Source organism: Octodon degus, unplaced genomic scaffold (genome assembly GCF_000260255.1).
Source record: "Octodon degus isolate 3935 unplaced genomic scaffold, OctDeg1.0 scaffold00007, whole genome shotgun sequence".
In the NCBI taxonomy this organism is placed as follows: Eukaryota; Metazoa; Chordata; class Mammalia; order Rodentia; family Octodontidae; genus Octodon; species Octodon degus.
The window spans coordinates 32,108,770-32,116,159 of NW_004524583.1; the positions used below are offsets into that span (position 1 = coordinate 32,108,770).

Here is a 7,390-nt window from a genome sequence, read left to right on the forward strand (position 1 = left end):
GGCTGGCATGTGGTGCTGGGGGATTGAACCGTGGTCCCTGTGATTTGCCAAGCTTGTTCCAAGTAGGTGCTTTAGACCACTGAGCCATCTCGCCAGCCCCTCATCCCCTATCTTTTAAACTTATTTTTATTTTTGAAATAAGGTCTTGTAGGGCCCAGGGAGATAGCTCAGTAGAATAAACGCTTGCCTGGCAAGTGCAGAGTACTGAGTTCAATCCCTGGTACCTCAAAAAAAAAAAAAAAAAAAAAGAAAGAAAAGGAAAAGAAATAAGGTCTTGTAAGTTGCCCCAGGTAGCCTCCAATTTGTGATCCTCCTGTCTCAGCTTACTGAATGGCTGGGATTACAAGGTCACACCATGGTGCCAGCCTATTCCTAATCTTTATGCATGACTATTTAATATATGCCCACTCTACACACTTGCAAAGGACTATCTTACCTTTTATAATATTTATTGTTTTGATAATAACTTCAATGATACATTTTTAATGATACATTTATTGCATTATTACTAGGTGAGTAATAAGAGCAATATATTTATTCTATTTTATTACTTAATAAATGGATAAATCAATTATAATGAACCATTTCTTGTTTTCTTCTTAGGTGCTGGGGATTGAGTCCAGGACCTCATGTATGCCATATGTATATTCTATCATTGAGCCACACCCCCAGCCCCAAGAACCATATGTAAAATTATCAACAAAATATTAACTAAAACATTTCAACTTCCAATGTGTATTGCTTTATTCATTTTATTTTATTTTTTGACTATTACATTTGATTTTTTTTTTTTTTTTTGTGGCAGAACCAGGGACTGAACTCAGGCCCTTGCACTTGCCATTCTACTGAGCTATCTCCCCTTGACTATTATATTTGAAAGAGAAAATGAAGTCATGATAAAAAGTATGTATGACCTATACACAAAAGTTCATAGAAGCTTTATTCATAAACCAAAATTAAGAAGCATCCAGCATGTCCATCAATAAGTCAACGGACAAACTGATACATTCATATAATGAAATGTTATTCAGAAATGAAAGAAAATGAGCTACCAAACTACAAAGGCATCCAGGAACCTCCTTTAGTGCACTGCTAATTTGAAGAAGTCAGCCTGAAAAATGCTACATAAATATGATTACAGTTGTGTGACATTGCGAAAAGGGCAAAATTACAGAGACCACGATAACATTGGTGTTTGTCAAGTGTTTTGGAGGAGAAAAGGCTTAAATAGGAGGCTTTTAGGGAGGTATAGCTATTGTGGAGGTAGTGAGACGCTGTGGAGACATGAAATTATCATTTATTAAGACTTACTGAGAGTTGGCCAAATAGCTCAGTGGATTAAAGAGCCTGTTCAGGCATGTGCAGGGGTCTGAGGTTCAATCCCTGGCCTGCCGTGCCGGCCCCACCTGCGGGACGCACTGAGATGGTGATTGAGACTGGGCCTGGTGGCGCACACCTGTAATCCCAGCTCTTGGGAGGTTGAACACAGGCATCATGAGCGTCCAGTCTACGTAGTGAGCCCCTGCAGACCCTTACTACAGTACAAAAAGAAAAACAAAATAGAGCTATTGAAATTAGCAGCCCAGAGAGTGAGCCTTAGTGTATGAAACATTTAAAACTTCCTTTGACCAGGAGATCTCACTTAGGAATTCAGACTGGGACAAGAGAACCCAACTGGACCATGAGTGTACGAAACAACCCCGCAAGCGACGGGCGTCTGGAAGACTAACGGCCACGGAACTGCACAGAGCGAAACTCGAGCTAATAAAATTCTTTTCCGAGGGAGTTTGGGTTACTAAGTCTGATATATGTACACTGAAACTGAACCATAATGACTGTTTTTGTTGTTGTTTTGTTTCTACTATTTTGTTTTTGATACCAGGAATTGAACTTAGGGCCTTGTGTTTGTCAGGCAGGTGCTGCACCGCTGAGCTATATCCCTGGCCCAACTGAAAGATAATGTAAAGGAAAGGAAGATGGTGGGAGCCAGATTTTCTTCGTTAGCTTTGCTAACCATGTCATATGCCAAGTGTTTTCTGGCCTTGCTTTTTTTTTTTTTTCTTTTCTCTCTCTCTCTTTTGCGGAACCAGGGATTGAACTCAGGCCCTTGCGCTTGCCAGAGAAGCGCTTATTCTACTGAGCCATCTCCCTGGTCCTCCAAATGTTTTCTATAATCAATTAAATCTGGGCTGGTGAGATGGCTCAGTGGTCTAAAGCACCTACTTAGAACAAGCTTAGCAAAGCACAGGTACCCCGGTTCAATCCCCCAGCATCACATACCAGCCAGCCCCGCCCCCTGGTGGGCTGAGCTGGCCACACACACACACACACATACACATAAATAAAAAATTTAAAAAAAATAATAACTAAAAAAAATCAATTAAATCTGTAGTCATAAGATTTTTGATATAAATATTTTAATTCCATAAACTGGGAGCAGTGGAATTCATCTGTAATCTCAGCTACTTGGGAAGCTGAGACAGGAAGATCTCAAGGCCAAGGCCAGGCCAGGAAGTTTGGAGAGACCCTGTCCCAAAAACAAAGCAAAAACCAAAATCCAAAAACACTTCATCATCCCAGCCAATCAGCCTCAGGTGGAGGCAGGAGGATTGCTGAGCATTCAAGGCTAGCCTGCACTACAGAGTGAGTTCAAGGCCAGTCTGAGTTACATAGTGAGACCCTGTCTGTAAAATAAATAAATAGGACTGAGATATAGGTACTGTTTGCCTAGTATACATTTGACCCTGGATTTAATCCCTAGTAACATAAGAAAAATAAATAAATACATACATACATAAATGCCAGTATGGTGGAACACATTCATAATCCCAGTACTTAGAAGGGTGAGGCAGGAGAATCACCATGAATTCAAGGCCAGCCTGGGCTACACATTGAATTCAAGGCCAGAATTAACTACAGAGTAAGACTCTGTCTCAAAAAGTTTCAAAGAAATAATAAATAAGTAAAATAAAAATAAAGAGCACGAAAACCATCTTATCAGATAACTCTGTATTGGTTAAGATGTGAGGAAGTGATCAAAATTATAATTTTGCCTAAGGTTTTTCTTAGTGGTGCTGGGAACCGAGCCCAAGGCCTCACATACACTAGGCAAGTGTCACCACTAAACTACATCCCTAGCGTCCCAATGTTTCGTTGTTTAATACATAGAATGAAGCAAAATACAATTAAATAAAAGAAAAACATGTCAGTAAAAGTTGTTTGACAAATCTTGGTAAAGTATTTTGGATTAATTCCAGAAACTAAAAAAGTAAATAAGTATTGTTGGTCAGATTTTTTTTTTTCCTCCTGTAGTGGGGATTGAACACACAGCCTGGTCTTTGCACGGAGCTGCATCCCAAGCCATTTTAGTTTTTGAGACCGTCTCACTAAGTTGCCCTGGCTGACCTGATCCTCCCTGCTTCAGCCTCCGGAACAGCTAAGAGTGTAGGGATGCATCATTATGCCCAAATAGGCCAGACAGTTCTCATTTTTACCTGGTTACAAAACGGAAGAACCACAAAATATGACAGTATGACAGGTCATCATACTGGGTGTGACATTAAAATTTTGATCTTGATGTATTGTCACCTAAAGAATATATAAGGGCTTCTCAATAGCTGAGTAATAGTCATCACTAAATATTGTGGCATAAAGGTTCTCAGACTTTACTCAGTAGTTCACATGGATGTATGTGAACACAAATAGATACTGATAAACACAAATACACACTGTAACCCTGGAATTCTTGTTTGTTTTGAGACAGGGTCTCACTGTGTAGCCCAGACGGGCCTCTAACTTGTGAACTGATGTCTGAGCCCCTTGAGTGCTGGCATTACAGACCTGTGATTTTTTTTTTTTTTTTTTTTTTTTTTTTTTTTTTTTTAGTGTATTTGATACAAGGTCTCACTACACAGCTCAGACTTGAAGTGATCCTCTTGTCTCAGCCTCCCCAGCACTGGGATTACAGGTGTGTGCTACCATGCCTGGTCTTGGCAGCCAGCTCAGCACATCCAGGGGTGGGACCAGCAGGGCATGTGGTGCTGGGGATCAAACCCTGGTCCCTGCGCTTAAGCAGGCACTTAGTCCACCAAGCTATCTCGCTGGCCCTTAGGGCTGTAATTCTTATGTTGCCTACTTTTATTCCTACTCAAAATATAATAAGAACATTATTCCAAGTCATTAAATTATAAATATATGAAAATGGTAAAAAAAAAAAAAAAGAAAAGAAAATGGTTATTAATAGCTCCTTTCATAGTGATAACTAAGTATAAGCACAGGAAAGTGATGAAAGTACAGATAAGGCAGATTCCAAAAGGCAACTCCCAGGCACAGGGGAAGCCGAAGGACGGGGATAGCAGCTACCTCTCTCTGAGGAAATGACAAGATGTTGGCAAAAGAAAAAGATGAGGTCACAGGAAAGCCTGGGAGGAGGAGATATCTGCATAGGATGTGGAAACAACAAGCTGCAGCCCTCCTGCAGCTGAGGACGGGGTGCCTGAGCCCTACAGGCACAGAAGCCGAGTACATTCCCTAGATCCCGCCGGATGTGTTTTTGGCAACTGAAAATCGCTTTGAAAAGACGAAACAATTACCTTGTGACAAATGAGACCTGCCCTTGCCTACAGCTCCCCCAGGGGACCAAGTATCGGGTTCTGCCATCACACACAGCCTTTGTGTCAATCAAGAAGATGACTCCCCCTCTTGTCTCTTCTTCCAGGGACCTGCAGCCCTAAAGCAGGGCATAGGACACGGGGGCACATCGGCTGGTGTGCTAGCTTTCTGTTTCTATGACAAAATACCCCACAAAAAGGACCTAAAAGGAGGAAAAATTTACAGGGCGGGGCTGATGCCTTCAGTGCATGGTCCCCTGGCAGACTTGCTTGGGGTCTGTGAGGGCAGAATGGCACAGTTGGGAAAGCAAGGGAGCAGAGCGGAAGGGGAAGAAGAGAGGGAAGGAAAGAGACAGGAAGGGGCTGAGCATGCCATGTGCCTTTCAACTTCAGGGACTTACTTCCTCCCAGTAGGTCACCCTCTAAGGTTCCTATCAGCTCCCAATAGCCTATTAAATTAGGAACCCAACAATGCATTAATCCACTGATGAGCTCAGAGGCCTCATGAGGGAATCACTTCCCCAAGCCCTTGTCTCTGAATATTGCTGCAATGGAAACCAAATCTTCAACACATGAGTGCTGGGGGGACATTTTCAGTTCAAATCATTAACAGTTGGCTTAAGCTGCTACTCTACTCTTTGGCTAGAAGCCGCTGAGCAGAACTATATAGACACAACCTTGAAAATGGCCTGTCTGATATGATCAGTGACACCACTAAGAGGGAACAGCATTAGAGAATGTATGTGGGACAATAGTGGAAAAGAAGAGCAAGCAGTCCAGCTTGCAGCAGTAGAGTTAGGCTGATAAGGGGAATATAACATTATGTGACTTCAGTACCAAGCAGAGGAGCCTGGAGTGACAAGTTTACAGACAGAGTCTGAGAAAACTAACCTGGTACCTTCCTGTGGTGTAAATTAGCATAGGATAGACTAAAGCGACTATCTCAGCCCCAGCTCTAGCATTGACCTTTCCGATCATCTTCTTGTTAGCTGTAGGGAGTCTTTCTTGCACTATGGGATATTTAGCAGCACCTCTAGCCCTTTGCACCAGAAGTTCAAAACCCCTTCTCCCCCACGACATTAACAATTGGCCCTTGTCAATTGGCAAAACTGCCCTAGGTGAGAATCATGTCATAGATCATGCAGGAAATAAAGATGAAAGGGCCGAATGTCAGGCAAGGGTAGCAGTAAAACGTAAAAGCTTTGCCAAGTGTTAGGCAGAAGTGTGACTGGGAAGGGAGCAACGTAAGTTCAAACAGAACCCCAGAAAGAGGCACTAGAGGCCATGCAGTCTGAGATGCTTATAATTAGCTGGGCATGGCAACACACATGCTTGGATTCCTAGCACTCAGGAGGCTGAGGCAAATGGATCACACGTTTGAGGCCAACCAGAGCTACACAGTAAGCCTGTTTCAAAAAACAACCCAAAAATACAAAAACAAGCAAAAAGAATATGCTTAAAATTGCTTCCAATAGCACTAATCACGCCATCGATAAACCTCATTGGCTATTATACTGCCACTACACGAAGCTAACTGCTCATACTATGGTCAACTCATGAAGAGCAACTTGGTACATCCATTTGAAGGGTAGTTGGTAAAACCTATTTATCATCACAAAAGTTATACTTTCACTCAGAAATGCTATTTCTGGGAACATATCTTGAACAATTTAAGTAGAGATAAGCAATACTAATGTATAAAGCAACAATAAATGCACAAAAGCAAGGGACTTTGCTCTGAACGATACCTTTATGTCTATCATATTGCCTGTTAAAAGAATGGGCCAGATTTTAGAAGTCTATTCCCAAGAGAAATTGTACCTAAAGAAACAAACCCTCAGATGAGAGGGAAAGGCAGCTATCAAGAATGCATGCAGAAAAAGAATCAAGATATATCATACGGCAACTGGTCCTGGGGACACAACCTGCAATCTCAGCACTCCAGAGGCTGAAGCAGAGGATCGCCAGGAGTTTCTAGGCCAGTCAGGGCTACATAAGCAAGTTCAAGGTTAGTCTGGACTACATAGTGAGTAGTCTCAAAACAAAACAAAACAAAAAAATACAAAAAGGATGTATCATGTACAGGTACAAATTCCCTATGACGGGGCTGGAGAGATGGCTCAGTAGGATAAGCACTTGACTGGCAAACACAAGGATCTGAGTTCAATCCCCGGTTCCGAAAAAAAAAAAAAATTCCCTATGACGAATGTGATCATTATGTATACCTAAAATGTACCAATAAGCTTAATAAAAATGAAGAATGTACGCAAAGCCAGGTGTGGTGGTGTATACTGGTAATCCAACTACTGAGAGGCAGGAAGATAGCGCATCTGAAGCCAATTTGGGGAATTAGGTGAGACTCTCTTAATAAACAGGGCTGATCATGTAGTTCAGCCTTCCCTGGGTTCAGTCCCTGGTGCAGGCTGCGGGTGAGCGAGCACTCAGAAACATCTATTAACTTCTTTTTCAGAGAGGCAGGCTGACTACAAGGATTTGAACGGAAAAGAGGGCACGTTAGGGCTTCGCTCAGCGACGTTAGTATTGCAGAGTGAAAAGGTGCGGTTGAGCCTGGGATTTCTGCAGAATCTCGCACTCTGCCTGTGAGCGCTTCTGTAGAAGAACTGTGCCCTCTGGGAGAAGCTGCTGGGGACCATTCTGTTTACACAAGAGAGGGCGTTAGGAAGAACACCCTAATCACAACAGAAGGAAAAAAGAAGCGTCCTTCTGGAGTGTCGAGAAACTTGACTTTCAAGTTGCTCTCCGAATGTGGCCGCTTCGTC

At 42.4% G+C, this 7,390-nt stretch overlaps 1 protein-coding gene across 3 annotated transcripts in view; it reads right to left on the reverse strand.

The window, feature by feature from the left end:
- The window catches only part of Heatr4 (HEAT repeat containing 4), a 39,050-nt gene that overhangs the window by 1,968 nt on the left and 29,692 nt on the right, over positions 1-7,390 (reverse strand). The window lies entirely within an intron of this gene.